We start from the raw sequence: 19,327 nt of genomic DNA, 5'->3' as shown, positions 1-19,327 counted from the left end.
AGGCATGTATAGTTTTTTTTTGTAACTGTGCTTAAGTTAAGCAAATGTAAAGGTAAACAATTAAAAAACAAACAAGCCTACCTCAATGGGCCCACTCTTTGAACAGGAGTTGTATTTCAGCAGCACCCTGAACTATACGCAATCTGCTAGTCTTGCGTCTCTGCTGCCAGCCTCCAGTTTCAGGAGTGCTCTTGCACTGTGTGGGAACTACAGGTGCCATAAGGGGCTCCTCCCAGACTCTGTTTGGGGTTGGCCAATGTCAAGTCTGTGCTGCAATCACTCACCCATGAAGAACAGCCCCGGGAAGAGGCAGTGCCTCGCCACAAAGCTGAATGTTTCCAAATCCGACCAGGGCGCTCTGACACCCCTGTCCTGGCGAGCAATGTCCCTCAAACAGAGGATCTTCCTGCCTCCCTGGCATCTCCCTGGGGTCTCCTCCTGCATCAGCTGCTCACTGCTCCCTCCTCAGGGCCCTCTCTCCTGGCAGCTCCCTCCCTGAGCAGTGGCTTTCTCTCACATCCTGCCACCCCTGACCCTCCCTCCCTCCCTCAGCTGATTCTAGCTGCAATCTCCCAAGGTCTTAAGATGTACTCAAAAGATCAGAAACATTACTGACCCTAATGGAAGAGGCCAATTACTGGCCCCTGCTCTCTGAGCTCCTTTCCCTAAGAAAATAAAAGGACATGTAAGAAGAGAATCAGTGTGTTCACATTGGTCACGATGAGCGCCATCAAAATAACATTTAAATATGCAAATAACAAGAGTGACAGAGGTTTAAGTTCCAAAAGAACTAAGCAAAGGGACTAGAAAAGATTTTGAGGAAGTGGAAGACGGTGTTACTTAAGGTGCTTAATAACTGCTCAGCAAAAGAAAAGCAACAGCCCCAAAGGTTTAAGTCAGCATTTACAAGTCTCTCCTAGAGTTCTAATTCTATGCCATTTCCCCGTCTTCTGTCCCCCAGGCTTCAAAAACTACCTTCGCCCTCCTTCTTTTCCTGCAGTGGCTTTTCATCCTTTCCAGACTGGAAAAATCAGAGGGACGTGCCTTATCAGTAGAAGGTCAAGAACTTATAGAAGATGCCATAGAGTAACAGGTTCATCGAGAGCAAGGACAAAGAGGAAGGTGGGCTAAGAGAGCACCGCCCAGTTCCAATGGTGGCAGCACAGCCCGGCTGCTCCCCAGGCTGGGATCTGGGCGCTCAGGTTCACTACACTCATTTTTTCTGGCCTCAACTCTGATCCAGGCGGGGAAGAGGAGTTAAACGTTTTTTTGAGGAATCCTGTGTAAGGAGGATGAAGAGACACTGTATCAGTTGAGGGAGGTGGCGCCAATTACATTCTATTCAAGAGGTCACATCAGGAGGGGACAACTCTGCAAGGTAGTGCCAGAGCTTCCTGCTGCTGGGAGCAATGTAACTCGTCCCAAGGTCCTGTGCTGTACTCACAAGTCTGGGCTGATAGGTATAAACTGTATCTCGTTACTGTGCATTTAGCATTTACGCTGCACCAAGCGATTTACAGATATAATTTAATCAGCAAAGACAGACCATGAGAAGCAAGAGAGCAAAGAAGCCAGGACACATCCAAGCTCCACCAGTTGGTTCGCTGTGGGACCTTAAGAAGAAGTTAGCTCTCGTGCCTCGATTACCTCTTCTGTAAAATGGGGATAATCATTAGCATCTATAGCACAAGGCTGTTGAGTGGATCAGCAAAGGGCAGAAGTGGGATTGACACACAGGCTTACACACTCTTAACCACTGAGTTATGGCAAGGGATCGCCTCATCAAAACAGCCATTCTTCCTCTAATCATGGAATCACAGGTCAGATGGGAGAAGCAAGATCCGGACTGCCTGGCCCCCATGCTCGGCTCCTTCCCCCCCACCTAAATATCATTTGTTCATTCAAAGACTGCCTGCCCGCCACTGTGCGTCAGGCTCAGCGTGTAAGGACCGTGAGAAGGGATGTCTCTCTCTGGAAGAAAACAAGGTGAGAGAGAGAAATTTATGTAGGAAAAACTCCAACAAGGAAAAACAGGTGAGATCCAAGAAGGAACGCGAGTGAGCTCTCAACAAACAACCTAGGGGATTTTCACCCTGGAAGCAGCTTTCTATAAATCAAAAAAATTTAAGTAAATTTTTATCATCAAAATATAGCCCCTGAAATGTAACAAAATACCCTATATAGTAGGTATATGTGATAAGTCTGTAGATAAAAATGGCCACCCCCCCCCACCAAAAGTATTAAAAAGTATAGTATTGAATACTATCAGAAAGCTCAGAAAGCTTCTCAACGGACAAGTAAAATAAGTGACTGTTTTCCTTGAAGTCGTATATACTCAGTTTGGGGTTTAACATTAGCATCAGCATCACCTACTTTTATTTTTCCCAAAACATATATCTAATAATTGTAACTCTGCATGAAGGGACAGCGCTGATGCATTTCAACAAGGGACTGGATGGAAGTGAGGCGTGAAGGCAGGAGCGCCCGGGTTCTGGTCCAAGCACACTAAAACCATTTGAGCAGACTCTTTATGTTTTACTTGTATCTACCCAAGTCTGGTTCACAAACCACTCCATTTGTAGCTTTAAAACTCATTATTGGGCTTCCCTGGTGGCGCAGTGGTTAAGAATCCCCCTGCCAATGCAGGGGACTCGGGTTTGAGCCCTGGTCCGGGAAGATCCCACATGCCGCAGAGCAACTAAGCCCGTGTGCCACAACTACTGAGCCTGCGCTGTAGAGCCCGCGTGCCACAACTACTGAAGCCCGTGCGCCTAGAGCCTGTGCTCCGCAACAAGAGAGGCCACCGCAATGAGAAGCCCGCACACCGCAACAAAGAGTAGCCCCCGCTCGCCACAACTAGAGAAAGCCCGCGCAGCAATGAAGACCCAACGCGGCCAAAAATAAAATAAATAAATATTTTAAAAAAATCATTATTTTCTGCTTGAACTAAGTTATTTAAACGCCAATTTTCCCCTTTTATTTTTATGTGATGGTACCTTAAACACACTTCCTCAAAACCTAAAAATTTCAGCTTTTCAAAAATTCCTGCTTGTTCGTCTGTGCCTGCCCCATACGTCCTCTTTTCTGAGCAACTTGCCTAGGCTATGGATGCCAGGACACACTGCCAACCAAACTTTAAACCACCAAAGGGAAGAAAAAGGACTGGGCGTGGGGGGGGGTCTGCAGTCACTGGCCAAGGTGGGGACAGGCGGATGCCCTCTGCCAGCCGCAGCCATCAGGCTGGGGATGCCCTGTCTGAATCACTGCTCATCTCCCAGGGAAAAAAAGGACAGACTCTCAGACGGAGAAAAAAAGGAAAAAGTGAATTTAGTGCTGGAGCAGGGAGAGGAGGAGGCTGGGGAAGGTGGTGACAGGCAGTGGACGGCTCCTGGCGCCTCCCTCCTGCCTGCCACGGGGCCAGAAGTAGATGTGATGTTACAGCAGACGTGTGGATTTAAGCCCTGCTCCTCAGTGGATGAACCAAACAAATGACAGGAACCTCATCAGTGAGGTTCTCAAAGAGAAGAACGGAGGGGCTCTAACCTAGACTGCTCTAACTGATGTTCTTAACGCCCTGTGGGGGCTCGGCTGGCAGCAAGTGTTAGTATTTCACGCCCGAGCGTGCGTGCGCGCGCGCTAGGGGAGTCAATTTTTTTCCCACCCAAGTAACACATAAAAACCAGTGACAGATAGATCTATGGCTTCCAGGGTGCATGTACACATAGAAAAATCATCGAAAATAAAATAAACTGGGGGGAGGGATAGACTAGGAGATTGGGATGGACATATACACACTACTATATATAAAATAGATAACTAATAAGGACCTGCTGTATAGCACAAGGAACTCTACTCAATCCTCTGTAATGACCTATATGGGAAAAGAATCTAAAAAAGAGTGAATATAGGTATATGTATAACTGATTCACTCTGCTGTATACCTGAAACTAACACAACATTGTAAATCAACTATACTCCAATAAAAATTAATTAAAAAAAAACTGTATAGATAGATGAGTTTTAATGGATTTTTGTAGATCAAAGTTACATATTAATTTGCAGTGAAAAGGAAGGAGATGGAGAATACAGAAGGGCAGCATTGAAGGTTTAGACATTTTATTTTGTGAGCAGGGCTAAACTAATAGTTTCTTAAAAGGTCTGCATGTTTTCAACATTCACATGAAATTAACGTTCTGGAGCATTTCACTCTGAATTCTGAAGAGTTCAATGTAAATCACAAAAACTGAAAATGACACAAGTAAACTCCTGGGTCATATGTGATGGGAAATGACAGTCATAGAGAACAAGCCAGTTTCTATCAGACGCTGGGTGGAGCGCGGAGTGTGTGTGAAAGGACAAGACTGGAAAAGAAGTTCCAATTTGTCCATTCTTGTTATCTAGAACCAAACAATAGCTCTGCTTTCACTGTGACAGCACATCTTCCCTCACATCCTCTGATATCAACTTGTACGAACTAGACAGTTAGAGGAAAGATTTACAGCCACAAGAACTGATGTTTGATTTTCTTAAATTAGCAATATTCTGGGTGGGTACATGTGTGAATAATGCCAGTTAAATCCTTAGCATAATGACAGAAAGCAAAACAAAATGTTAACCCTGAATACAGCTAAAAAATGCACTCTTCTTGCATGAAATTCACCGATGTAGCCTACAAGGTAACAAAGCTGTTGCTCACAATACAGCCTCATGCCATTAAAATCAGTTAATCATCCAGAATTTATGTAAATGATAATGTACATTTTATCGTTTATCAGTATTGGCCATCTTCCAAACAAGGCCTGTAAGGCTGTCAGATTTTTTATATGCTGAACAAATTCAGTTAAAGAAGAAATAAGGATAATGCTGTTGCTGAACTCCAAACATAATAAGTGATCAAACATCAGATCTCTATTGCCAGTTTCAAGAAATATTTTTAAAAAGTTAGGCCTGCTCTGAAATTCCTCACCTCACTTTGAGATGAAATTTATAATGAAATGACATACAAAGCTGTTGGAACAACTTTTCTTATCAACACCTATGTGAGGAGGAGCTGCCTGATAAATCATCCAGCTCTTGATATGAGACCAGAAATGCCTCTATACTTTCTAAGGCCTTCCAGGCTCTTCCAGAACTCTCTTTACAAGAGACAGATGACACTGTTGTGTACTCTGTGGTCTGATTCTTCACAAACTTTGCAAGACTAAGAAATACTCAAGTAATATTAAAAGTGTACATACATCTTCACTTAAGCACTTTTCCATTTCTATTCTATTAAATTGATTATGAAAGGATAATCTTTTAGGGTTCTCCATCGCTCAGAAGTCCACCTCAAAAGTTAGATGCATGCATTATTTCTTTATCACAAGTAAAAACATCTGTTCATTCTAAACTGTAAACAATTTCTCCCTCAGAATATACTGTGTTCCAGGAGGATCCCTTTATGTTACAGAGGCAAAATTTCTGGGTCAGACTCTGATAAGCCTAAAAACACACAGTATGTACTTTTAAAATATACACAACGTGCTTTTAGGATGTAGATGCCCGAGAAAGGTAGAAAATAGGGAGTGGGCCAATCCTTGGACGTCAGTTAGAGGACACAGCAGTGAAGACAAGGGAGGGGAAAAACCACTTTCTAAACAGTGTCAACTAAACAAAACTACCCAAAGCAAACAATATTTTGGCAAGACCCCAACTCTTGGCAAGAGTTAAAAAAACCTTCCATGTAGTAAGTATACAGATTGTATGCAAGGACGTATCGTTGATTCATCCAAACAAGCCAACAAAGAGCATCACACATACAAACACAACGTAAGCAGAACTTTGAAGATTTACTGAATGCAGGGATGAGAGCACACAGAAAAAAAAACCTCTTTCTTCCCACTGGCAAGACAAGTAATGCATTAATACAGTGATAGAAGAGGCTATTCAATATTTCAAAAGTAAATTTTTGTTAGTAAAACCATATATTATTTTCCCCGAAGTGTTACTTTTTACTGGATCATAGGAACACTTTTAACTTCATCTTTACATGATATTATTTTGTTCCTTGCTTTTCATACGATAAAATTTTAGTTACCCCACACATTACAGTGTGTATTTTCATAAAACTGCACATTAATTCATAGAGTGACAAGAGTTAAGTTGCAAAGTTTTAGGAGATTCCCTTCATACAAATCCAGAATAAAGGGCATCTTATCGGAAACAAATTCTCAGTTAAACTTCACTACTTTTGAGCAACTTACTGTACACGTGGTTTTTTAAATTAACTTCAGTAAGTCAAACACATACTATTATTAGGAGATGATTTTTCCAAAATAAAACACTAACAGTTTCCAGTTGGATACAGGATTTCAGAAAATACCACAGACTACAACTGCATCTCTTCTTCTCCAAGTAAAATGGCTTCAACACCTACCTTCTCTTATGCTGTTTCTCACTCCACGGGAACATAATAACTGCGTAGAGACAAATGTTTAAGCTAAAAATTCCTTCCTTTTCAATATGCCCCACTCTCAGATTTACTTTTGTATAATAGCCTTAAAGTGGTATATTAGACAGTAACTAGAAGACATATTCCATTTTCTGACTGAAAGCCAATAATCCTCATGAATTTTTTAGCTAAAAGACACTTCAAGATGCCATTGGGAAGACTGTAATAAACACATTAGGCTGCAAATGGGCGGCAGCCACTCTTTAACACATGCTGCAATAATCAAATAAATGGCTAAATTCATTTTCGCTGGTTACACAAATATTTTGCTGTAACATTTCCATAATCTCCATCTCTCGTAAAGAAGGAAAAATCCTCTCTGAAAGTCTTATCTTAGCAAAATTCGGTGCAGGATATGTCAGTAGCAGAGAGCTGTTCTAAACTATCATTACCAACGGGCGGGGGGTGGGGGAGGAAACGTCTAGTCTGACATCAGTGGCATAAGATGGTTTCCACTTTCTGAATTCTCACAGGCTAAGTTCCTTAATATAGCCAGTCACTGGGCTGCTTCTACACCCGACGACGTCAGCCGGTGCTAATCCAGCCAGGAATAGCAAGACTAGGTTTTAACAAGGCCTCAGATGAGGAAACACCAGGGGAAGAACTGCATTCCTTGCATAATGTAAGCACTTCTCGCCCCTTCAAGCAGGGTGTACTTAGTCCCTATTAAATATCTGGAAAATCATTTTTCACCAAAGGCTTGGCATTCTGGAAAGAAGTCATCCAACTAAGAACCACAATGTAGTGCTTGTGTTAGAGTTTCATAAACTTCTCCAGATTAAAACTCAATTCTCTGTCTTAATTCTGAAACCCATTTTAAACTTGAGATTTCAAAAAAGCCTTCCTAATTTATGAGAAAAACTTACAGAAATGTCCAGGGCAAGACAGTCTATACCTATGTAAAAAGTATTTTTGATTATTCCAGTTGTAAAAAGTTTTTAAGTAAATAAATGAGAATCTTCTCCCACAGTATAATATGTTGTTTGCTGTTTTTTTGCTAACACTTATTACTTATTAAGCGTTAAGCACTTTTCTTGTTTAAAAACCTACATTTTAATGTTTTTTATATATGTGCATGTACACATACACACCCTCTCTCTCTCTCTCTCTCTCACACACACACACACACACGCACGCACACCCTCACCCTTTACAGATTATCTAACCTCTCTGACCTGTTTCCATAAGTAATTTGCTCAAATTGCTCAGATAATAACTGACAGGTCAGGAGTCACGCTCGAGTGTAATCATAACGGCTATCATTTACTGAGTGCTTACCATCTTGGCAGGTATTCTCTAGGTACTTTACACATAGGTAGACCTTTAGTTCCCATAACCATCTATGATTATCACCAATTTACAGATGAGGAAGCTGAGGTACAGAAGAGCTACAGTAACCTGACTGAGGCCACATCGTTAGGAAGTTTTAGAGCTCATAAGTGAATCCAAACGCCTCCTCAATTCTTAACCACTGCAACGTGAGCACTGAGGCTCCTATTCTTTAATTACTTTCACTGAAGTGAGAAATGTAAACTTATGTAAATTATAGAAAGCAGCATATTTTAACTTAATTTGATAAACACTGAATATGTAATTTAAAAGTACTTTTTGCCAAAAATACAGTAGTTTCATTGTAAAATTCAAAATACTATAAAAAATGCCTAGCATCATTCATCTATCCATTCAATAAATAATTAATGCACCAGGCACTGTTGTAGACATGGATAGAGCCAGGAACAAAACAGACAAAGCCCCTGTCCTCCTGAAGCTCATGTTCTATTGCAGAAAGGAAATCCTGCCTCAGCTCATAAGCAATTATTCCCTGAAGAAAAATGAAACATTACCATTATTACTGAATTTATTATGAAGTTACTGAAGTAATAAAACCAGCTAGGAATTTTCTCTGGCACACCAAGAATGCTGAGTTTCATTCAAAATAGTAAAAGCCTTCTTTTTCCTACAGAATCAGAAGTAGTAACTGGTTAATTTTAAAAGGCAGTCATCAAGAGCAATTACAGAAAATGATACCTACTAGTTAAATCATTTCGTTTTAACTTTAAACATCACATATTTGAGTATCGGTCTCCATTGGGGTTTCATATTGTCTTTCTCACATAAATCAAACCTATCATTAAGGCACTGTCTACTATTTCCAAGTTTTGTTTATTTAAAATAGAGCTAGGGGCTTCCCTGGTGGCGCAGTGGTTAAGAATCCGCCTGCCAATGCAGGCGACACAGGTTCAAGCCCTGGTCTGGGAAGATCCCACATGCCGCGAACCAACTAAGCCTGCGCGCCACAACTACTGAAGCCCGTGTGCCTAGAGCCCATGCTCCACAACAAAGAGAAGCCACCACAATGCAGAGTAGCCCCCGTCTGCTGCAACTAGAGAAAGCCCGCGCGCAGCAACGAAGACCCAACACAGCCAAAAATAATAAATAAATAAATAAAAATAATAATAAAATAAAATAGAGCTAGAACTCACAGACACTTAGAGTTCTTATAAGTTCTTATGAGGTATAGATTTTCATTATTTTTTCCCAGTCTTTTACAGATGTGTTGCGTATACCTATTTCGAAGCAATTTTGGTCCATCTGACTGAGTTTTTCAAACCATTCATCTTAGTTTTTATAGAAACGTATGTACCTTTTCACACTCACAATCAGTTACATAATATTTAATAAAATTATGTGATTACAATAACAAGCACAACTAGCATAAACCAGTCTGGACAAGAAGCCGGCTCTTGGTAGGCATGCAACGTTCCTGCTGTGCAGAAGTGTGGGGTGTTCTGCATTGCCCACCAGCCTGGGGCACTTGGAGCCTAGCATTCTTGTGATTTACAGAGGGAAATGCAGATCACGTGGTCAGTTCCAACCTTTCAGCCCCAATGAAAGTTGATTATGAAAATGAGAATTTATGCAAAGCTAACCTGAAAGCATAGATCATGAAATCCTTCAATAAGTTTAACTGAATATGTATTACATGCCATGCATGGTTCTAGGAATTGGGGGATACGGCAATGAACGAAACAGACCAAGTCTTTTGTCCATAAGAGAAACAGTGAAACAAATAAAATTTACCATATCAGGTAGTGATCAGAGCTATATAAAAAAATATATATGTAGGGCTAGGATAGTACAACGTGTCAACAGATGGGGGTGAGGAGTGCCATTTTACCTGGGTGGTCAGGAAAGTTCTCTCTTGATAGAGTGACACCTTTCTAACAGAACTCTAAGATCCATAATAGAATTTCTTTATTATGCAACCATTAAAACAAAATTCAGGAAAAGTCGTACAATGCAATGGCTAAGAGCACATCCTCTGGTGTCAACTCAGGTTTGGAATGCCCAGAATACCACATATTAGTTGTGCTAATTATGCTAATTAACCCTATTGGACCTAAGTTTCCTCATTTCTAAAACTGTAGAAATACTAATACATACTTTTATAAGTTTGTTGAGAGCATGAAATGTAAGCGCATAGAACAATGATTGGCATCTAGTAAGGGCTTATTTAATAAATGTAAGATATTATAGGTTGAATTTAATACCATGTAAATGCTTATGAAACAATCTAAGCTGATGGTGAATTACAGTTAAAGAGAAAAATTAATTTATAGAAAAAAATTAGAATTCACCAATGTATTAGCAGTTAAATTGTTTCAACAAGCACTGTGGGTATAATTTAATGTTTGCATTTTCCAAGTTTCCTTTCATTAACACATCAGATTTTACTAAGTTTACCAAAAGGCAGAAAGGAGGAAAGGGAGAGGGAGGCAGGGAGGGAGGGAAGGAGACCCGGCCGTGCCACTGGAAGAAAACAAAAACAACAAGCAAACCAGAGATTCTTTTAAATAACCAGGCTCTCCAGGATGCAAATTAAAACATACAAATTGTTAACATGCTTATTTTCAGGAAGCATATTGCATAAAATGAGGTAAAGCTACTCTATGCTAAGTGGCACGAAAAATGCCTAAAGTGAATGAAATAAGAAATTGGACCCCCTTTTACAGGTAAGTATTTGCAATGAAATTTAAAGTATAAATTATTTCCTTTTACCAATCAAAGGATATTCTGTAACAGTATTCTATAACTACTGAAACTCTATTACAACCAAATTATATTTTCTCCAAATCTACCCCAAGTTCTTCTAAATAAGAAAGATGGAGGCTCTTGGTCATTCTGGACTCATTACTGTATCCTAATCTTAACTTTTGTAACTTTCTCATGTTTTTCTCTCCCACAGATGCGACTCTTCTAAAGCAAGAACAATGTCCAAATCACAAGAACCTTCCAGCAAAGGTTACTCAAATCGCACTTCCTCAGGAAAATCTTCTCTTTCAAGTTCAGCTGAAAAGCCATCTTCTTTATGCAGGCCTCATGGATTCCACTAGGAAGAATTAGAGGTTCCCTTCTACTTGTTCCCTGGCCCATAGGACATGCGATTAAGATAACGCTTCTTTCTTCTGCATCCTCAGTTGCCTCCTTCCCAGTGAGGGTCCAGGGCATTCTCCTGATGGGCCAGGCAGGCCCACACTGCTGTCCCCCATGCCAGGTTCTGGGCGCCAGAGATGCCACGGAAGACACTCTCTTTCCTTTTCTCATTCACACTCATTTCACTCCAAGCTTTCCTAGCGTTCTCCAAGCATTCTTTGTCTCCAGTCAAACAGAACACAAAGCAGGGGCAAAACTTTTAAGCATGTCCCAGGGACAACGTTTAGGACCCAAATGAAATGTCTGTGGTTAGAGAAGAAAAAAGGATCACAGTTATACAGCTCCTTGGGGCAGTTTAAATTATGTCTCGCATATAAGAAGTCTTTTTCTGGAATACTTTTTTATGCTCTTTCCCTGTTCTCTTCCACAGAAGTGGAAAGTGAGCAAGGAGGAAAACCCTGGTTTGGTGGGAGGACCTCCGATTCATTTTTTCACCATACAAATTCTGGCAAACTTTCTTTTCGTCAGATCGTTACAATAACTCCAAACAGTATTTGCTATGAGGCAATGGTTGCCATCAAAAATAGAAAAAAGGCAGCTCTGGATCAACAGGTCCCCCTTCCCCCAATCCAATTTGTTTTTATAAAAATAAGCCACATTAGGCATTTTTATTTGCAAATAACACATACCTACAGAATGATTTACTGAGAATTACTAGAATTTAGAAAGTTATTTACAAGAATTCATTATTTGAAAAAAATTTAAAAATTATCTTGGCACCTGAACTTATAAGCCGAAACACTTACTTTAACCATTTTCTTCACGCTCAAACACTGGATTTTAGTAATTATCGAAACTAACCATACTTGAGTTTAGGAGAGATTTGTACTTCAGCTTAAGTTTCAAACTTGGAACACATAAACAGCTCTCAGTAGAAGTGCAATCATATTGTTAGTTGCGATTGTACAACGGAGCCCAATTCTCTGACCTCAGGATCGGGGCGTGGAGAATTAGGGAGCCCTCTCGATTTGCCAGACTTTGTAAGAGCAGAGCTGTCCTGGAGAGCTGTCAATGGAGGGCTTTCTCCTTCCCGCTCCAGATGCAGAGTTATTGCATTTTGGGAAACTAAAGTTATAACTGGACTCAAGAACTGAGCTTCTTCTAATCACCCTTTGGGTAGTTAATACAAATTTAAACCCAAATGAGCTTAAAGGGCGTTAAAAATAATAATTTAATGGACTAGATCAGGGTGGTCTCAAACAGGCATTGAAAAGATTAAAACAACTTCCTCCTATTGGAGAATGTGTCCTTCTGTACCTTTTTTTTTTCAATTAGTCCTAAAAATGTGTTTGTACTGAGAGAGTGAAGAATCATTGTTTTTGTAAAACCTACAGCTATGGATAAAGATCTATAAGGCTGCTGCACCTTATTTAACCATAACTGGCAAGTTAATAAGCATGAAATGAAAACTTTAAAGAAATTAAGGTAATTGCTTGACACCTCAGATACAGGTAACTATTATATTCCTTTTGCTTGGTATCGGGGGAAAAAAGAGAACTCATTAAGCTGAAACTCAAACCCTGGCTCCAGTTAGGATAAATGATGTAGAAAAAACTAAGCTCTCAGAGAAATCACAACACATTATATATGTATGTTCATAACACAGGCATATGACTTCTTTAGTTTGGTGTTTTAAGGCAATGTTGTGAAATCCAGAGTAATGACTATTACTCAGGGCAAAAACATATTTGGGCCCCGGACAATTAAATTTTATATAAGGTTAAGTTTCTAATTAATAAAGATCTCTTCTTGGTATTAAAAATATAACCTAAATTATAGGATTTTAATTTAAAAATCTATTTGCATTTCTTTCCTTCTGATGTTCAACTGCGCTGATAACTGAGTAGCTGCCGAGAGCAAACTACTGGGCTCTCTGGACACTGTGATACAATCACGGAGTAAGAAACAGAACTTAATCTCAAGAAATCAAAGATTTAGGAAGAAGAAACAAGCATGTAGTAAACTAACGCGGGATCCGGCACACATGAAAAACACAAAGTGCTCGCGAAGAGAAATCACTTCTTGTCGTGGGGAGCCTCGGCGAAGGTCTGACGAATGGGCCGAGTTGGGTTTTGAGGAAGGAGTACTACATTTCAAAGGGAAGCTGGGGTGGTGGTGAGGGTGTCCCAGGACCCTAGGGTGCCAAAGCGGTGCGCTTAATAGAGAGCACGATCGGGCCAGAGATGCTGGGTGACCACACGGCCATGTGACTCGACAGCTGGGGGGCTCTGGGTCTTTCCATCCTCACCCAATCTCTTCTCCCCCCAGGATGCTGTCAGGCCCTGGTTATGGTGCTGGCTGCACCCTACCTCCCCCAGTGCCACCCGGGAGCTGTGGGAAACGCACCCTCCGGCTCCACCCAGCCGGCCTGAAGGACGCACCCTGGCGGCGGGCGGGGTCTAACAAGCCCGGACGCTGAGGCCTGCTGAGCTTCGCCAACCACTGCCATCAGCTGCAGGGAGAAAGTTTCTTGTCCCATCGGTGACCTGAAATCTGACTAACTCATAGTATTAATAATCTGCTCTGACAAAAAAGGAAAGGGAGAGGTAAGGCAGAGTACATTTTATTCACTGAATTCACGTTTTCACCACGTATTTACTAAGCATCTACTTTGGAGCGTCAGAATATAGAAAACCCTAAATGCTAGAATAAGTAGCAGTCCCTGCTGACTTACTAAACCACAGGCACAGTGGAAAGGTCTCAGCCAGAGGTGGTCAGACCACAGTTAGGGCAGCGGTACCCACCACATGTTTGGAAGCGTAGGGAGGAGGGGCTGAAGGCTTGCTAACAGGATACTGCAAACGGCCACATATGGTGCAAGTGCATTTATAGGAAACATCCAGAATAAGCAAATCCACAGAAACAGAAAGCAGATTAGTGGTTGCCAGGGGCTAAGGGGAAAGGCAGAGGGGGAGTGACTGCTAACGAGCACAGGGTTTCTTTTCGGGTTGATGAAAATGTTCTGAAACTAGATAGTGGTGATGGCTGCACAACTGGTGAATAAACTAAAAACCACCGAACCGGACACTTTCAAAGGGTGAATTTTACGTTACATGAATTGTATCTCAATAAAGCGGCTTTTATTAAAAACAAAAAACCAGAAAACGACAACAACAAGCCCCACGAGCTATCAGGCCTGATACTGATGACCTGCAGAGTTGTGGAACAGGTAAATGGATGGTTTACAAATATTTAGGAAACAAACTGGCGACTATTACGAGCAAGAATGACTTCTCTAATGATTCACCCCACGTGAATTGTCCTCCTTTCTGCTAAAGAGATAAGAACTTTGTTTTCAAAGTTTTATTATTTTTTCTTAATAAAAGTAATGCATGCTCATAGTAGAAAATTTAGAATATAAAATGCTAAAGAATATATTGCGTGTATTCCTACCACACAGAGAATAACCATTAAATTAAAAAAATTTCTGCTCAGCATTGGGAGTTTTGGACTGACATGTACACACTGCTCTATTTAAAAAGGATAACCAACAAGGAACTACTGTATAGCACAGGGAACTCTGCTCAATATTCTGTAATAACCTATATAGGACAAGAATTTGAAAGAATAGATACATGTATATGTATAACTAAATCACTTTGCTGTACACCTGAAACACAACACTGTTAAGCAACTATGCTCCAATATAAAATAAAAATTTTTAAAAAATGTACTGTGTGTGTCTGTGTGTGTGTGCCACAAACTGCATGTACAATTTTATAGATGCCCTTACTACTTCTAAGATTTTTCCATGGTATTAAATATGTCTTTATAAACATAATTTTTAATGGCTCTATGATATTCCGTCATATGAAAGTACCATAATATATTTAAACATTTTCTATAATCATTTAGTTTGCTTCCATTTTTTACCACCATAAATAACACTGTGATGAATATCTTTTATATAAGTACTGATCCACATATCTGATTAATTAATAATCAATAGTCAATACAATAGAGTCTCAGAAATGTAATTACCAGATCAAACGGTGTGACCATATTTAAAGCTATTATATTTACTGTCAAATTATTTTCCAAAAAGGCTGTACTAATTTCTAATCACCTCAGCAGGGTATGTGAGGTCCCATCGTACCAGAATTCACAATAACAATGAATATTATGATTTTTAAAAATGCTTTGCAAATTTGAAGACTATGGCACGACATTATTTTCTAATTTAAACTGATTACTAATAATTGAGTATTTTTCAAATGTTTTATAAGCATTTCATGTTTACTTTAATGAAAGAATGTGGAGTCAGGGGTCTGGCATAGACACAGCATGTTCAGGTTGGTGAGACATCTGGGTTACTGCTAGTGTAGAGATGAAAGCAGATGTGGCTCATAGTGAATCACCTGAGAAACTTTTTAAAAACATGGCTTTCCAGGCTCCACCCCAGACCAACGAAATTAGAACCCCCCTGCAGAACGACCCCAGGTGACCAGCTGAAGCCTGTCCAGCGCCCACTGGAAGGGAAGAGCAGCACTTAGAACTACTGGGCTGGGAGACAATGGTGAGTTAGTCTAGGCCGGTGGAATAACATTCCGGGTGTTAGTTAACTGGTTATTACAAACAAAGAGAGGTTCTCCAGTCTAGTTGATTCTTTTAATCAATGACTCGAAAAAAAAATAATAACCTGTTTATCAGATAGGCAGGTGACACAAAGCATACCTATCATGTTTGATAATACGAGTACTTTTCTGAAAATCTTAACATTAGCAGACTAGAATAGAAAGTCCGAACCAGCGCAATGACATTATTTACTCAATATCTTTGTATTATTAAAACAATGTGAACACCTACAAAAACACAATTTAAAAAAAGGAAAGGAAAATCCCTCACAATCTTCCTATTTTAATGTGTTCAGTATTTGAATTGGGGCAGAGATGAAACTTCTCTCACATTTGGTCACCATCTAAATAGTTTTCTTTTTCTGTCTTGTGTTTCTTCCCAAATACAACCCATAGCAGTTCTACTCCATCCTACCGGTCCTTCCTGTGCCTCTCAAGTCTTACTCTGTAGTAAGAAATTCGCCCACATCCTTAACCCAGTAACAGTATAAGGAGGCTTTCTGGTACCTCCTGACAGGCCCTCCCCACAGTCCATTCCCATAGACGCTGCCTGTCCTCTCATCACGCTCGTCCCAGGAACAGGAGGGCGCGGCATCCCCTCTGCCTTCCTCAGAGCTGCCACTAGGCCGCTGCTCAATTACAAGGGTGGCCTTGAATCAAAATCTCCGCTCTTTGGAAACCCATGTCTTAAAGCACCCTCTATCCATGATCCGGCTTGAGATGTACCAGTGTGCCACTTAATCTTCCACCTTTACTGAAGATGTCGGTATTTGATTAGTTCTTCGTCTCTAGGCCACATCTGGTCGCCACCCGGAGTGATCTCACAATCTCTGTGAAATCCTCACAGGCCCTCCTGTCTCACCTCCAACAGAGGTCACCTCCACTGCACTTCGGCCACTGCCCCTACGATCACTCCTGAACCTTGCTGTCACCCAGAACTGGGGGCCCCCCCACAGCTTCCTAGCATGCTAGCTTTCTTACTGTCTTCCTCCTTGGTAACCGGTCTTCATGCATCAAGCACTCTAGTCCCTTGCCCTTCTGCTCATCGCATGTCCCTCCCTACCTCGCTGGATTCACCACCGTCAGGTGGGTCTCACGCATCTCTTCTCACAGAGTTCCCTCCGCAAAACTTAATCCCAAGATTCCTCCACTCCTGTAAGTAGGAACCCGAGCCCCGACAGAGAAAATCCCACAGCTAAGGGCGGAACGGCCCCTCAGACGTTTCAAGGTTTCTCAACTTGCCTTAGACTCATAGGCCTGCCCGTCCATCCTTTTATTTGTTCTCCAGTCAGCTGCTATTTACCCCAACAATTATTTCCAGCTTTTACCACTTGGGCAAATGGCCGATCAACCTGATTTTATGCGACTTCCCTTCTTTTCACTTGCACAGAAATCCACTGCTCTCTTCAACATCACTCCTGGCTTCTCAGAGGATGTGTGATCCCTCCTCTTGTAAACACTAACTGCTCCAACCCCACTTCCTATTTCCCTCCCCATCTTCTCTGAGACTTTGCTACAAAGCTTCTCTTTAGCAACCGTTCACCCTTTTTCTTTCTCCTTTAACCTATAAGCACACTCGGTCATTTCCATCCCTTGAGTGTGAATCTTTCTCCAGCAGCCATCCAGTCTCACATCTTTCCTTCACATCCGGACGTGCCCAAAGACTACAGGCCTGTGCTCCCTTACCCCAAACACTAGGGAGCCACAGAATTTAGAATCCAGAGAGATAGACATATTTTAATTTTAGAAAGAGAAAACGTGGCATACGCCATATTTCATAATAACCCCACAGGGCCCTGTGAGTGCATTCTGTAATCAAATTCAATATTATTTCTGCAGTGAAATGTATGAATATTCACACTAGGTGGGACAAATGAAGATTATAAGCCATTCCATATCCATTCAGGTCAGGTTTTACCGCTAAATGAGTTATAAAAACCTTTCCAGTTCCAGAGTTTGTTGAATTCTGAGATTCAGATAAGGGAATATAGGCCTGTGGTTTATGCCTATTCCCTTCCACTCACTTCATGATCCCAAACAATTACATTTCCTCCCCCCTCGTTCCACTGACTCTGCCTCCCCCGTCTTCCATGACATTTGCATACCAAGCCTACATAAATTCTGGCATCCCGTGCTATGTGACTTAGCCTTTCCACTGTGTCTGTCACTGTCACGTCCCCCCAGGGATTCCTTCCGGTATATCTCTGTTCTGAGCCTTCCATGACACCACCCTGTATAGGGCCTCCCCTTAAACTGCATAATTCTTCTTCCATCTCTTTCATGGTACCTTCCTCTTTGGAGTTCTCCAGGCCTCCTCCTCAGCCCAGCCCTCTCCTCGGTTCTCTTCCTTTTTTTAAAATTATTTTTAACAGCTTTAGTGAGGTATAAGTCAGAAGCCATACAATTCACTCTTTTAACACATCCATTTCAGCGGTTTTAATCTAATCACAGGATTGTGCAACCATCACCATATCTAATTCCACAACATTTCATCACCCCAACAGGAAACCCCATGCTCATTATGCAATGCTTCCTCATTCCCTCCTCTCTCCCACCCTGAACTACTAACACCCTCTGACTTTATGTATGTGCCTAATCTGGACATGTCATATAAATGGAAACATATAACATGTGGCCTTTTGTTTCTCACTTATTTCAATTAGCATAATGTTTTCAAGGTTCCGCAATATTGTAGCATGTATGAGTACTTCATTCCTTTCTATAGCCAAATATTGCAATGTATATAGGATATACCACATTTTATTTATCTACTCATCAGCGGATGGACATCTGGGCTGTTTCTACTTTTTGGCTCTTAGGAATGAATAATGCTGCTATGGACATCTGTGTACAAGTGTACAGATATGCTTTAGTTTTTTTGGATATAAATCTAGAAATGGAATTGGTGAGTCTATAGTACCTTTACATTTAATTTTTTGATGAACTGCCAGACTGCTTTCCAAAGTGAATATACCATTTTATTTTCCCACCAGCAATGTCCGAGGGTTCCGATTTCTCCATATCTTCATCAACACTTATTTTTTTAAAAAAATTACAGCCATCCTACCGGGCATGAAATGGTGTCTCGTTGGCTTGGTCTGCATTTCCCTAGTAACTATGTTGAGCATCTTTTCAAGTGCTTTTTTGGCCGCTGCATATCTTCTCTGGAGAAATGTCTATTCAAATCTCTGTCTATATTAAATTAGACTCTGCAGTGATTCTTAGCACCACTTTGGAGTTATGAATGGCTTTGAGAATCTGACCAAAGCCAAAAAGTAAAGCTATATAGATAACAAAATAAGGCATACAATTCTCCTAAGATGTCACTAACCCACAGTGAGACCACTTATGGACCTTCCAGATTAAGCAGCCTTGCTGTATATCATAGGTTCTCAACCCTGGTGCATATCTGAAAACCACCTGGGGAGCTTTTAAAAAACACCACATAACCACATGATTCAGCATGTCCACATCTAGGTATATACTGAAAAGAACTGAAAGCAGGGACTTCAGCAGATATACAGACACCCGTATTCACAGCAGCATTATTCACAATAGCCAAAAGGTGGAGACAACCCATATGTCCATCAATACATGAATGAACCAAATGTGTATATACATACAACAGAATATTATTCAGCCTTAAACAGGAATGAAATACTGATACATGCTACAACACGGATAAACCTTGAAAACGTGAGGCTAAGTGAAAGAAGTCAGACACAAAAGGCCATATATTATGATTCTACTCATGTGAGGAACCCAGAAT

At 40.9% G+C, this 19,327-nt stretch overlaps 1 protein-coding gene across 3 annotated transcripts in view; it reads right to left on the bottom strand.

Annotated features, from left to right (window-relative positions):
* NCOA2 (nuclear receptor coactivator 2) overlaps positions 1–19,327 on the bottom strand; it is a 271,625-nt gene that overhangs the window by 95,322 nt on the left and 156,976 nt on the right. The window lies entirely within an intron of this gene.

The sequence above is a fragment of the Grampus griseus genome (genome assembly GCF_964374135.1).
Source record: "Grampus griseus genome assembly, chromosome: 17".
NCBI classification, from domain to species: Eukaryota; Metazoa; Chordata; class Mammalia; order Artiodactyla; family Delphinidae; genus Grampus; species Grampus griseus.
Note: the sequence above shows the minus strand (reverse complement) of the source record. Positions and strands in the feature narration are given on the sequence as shown.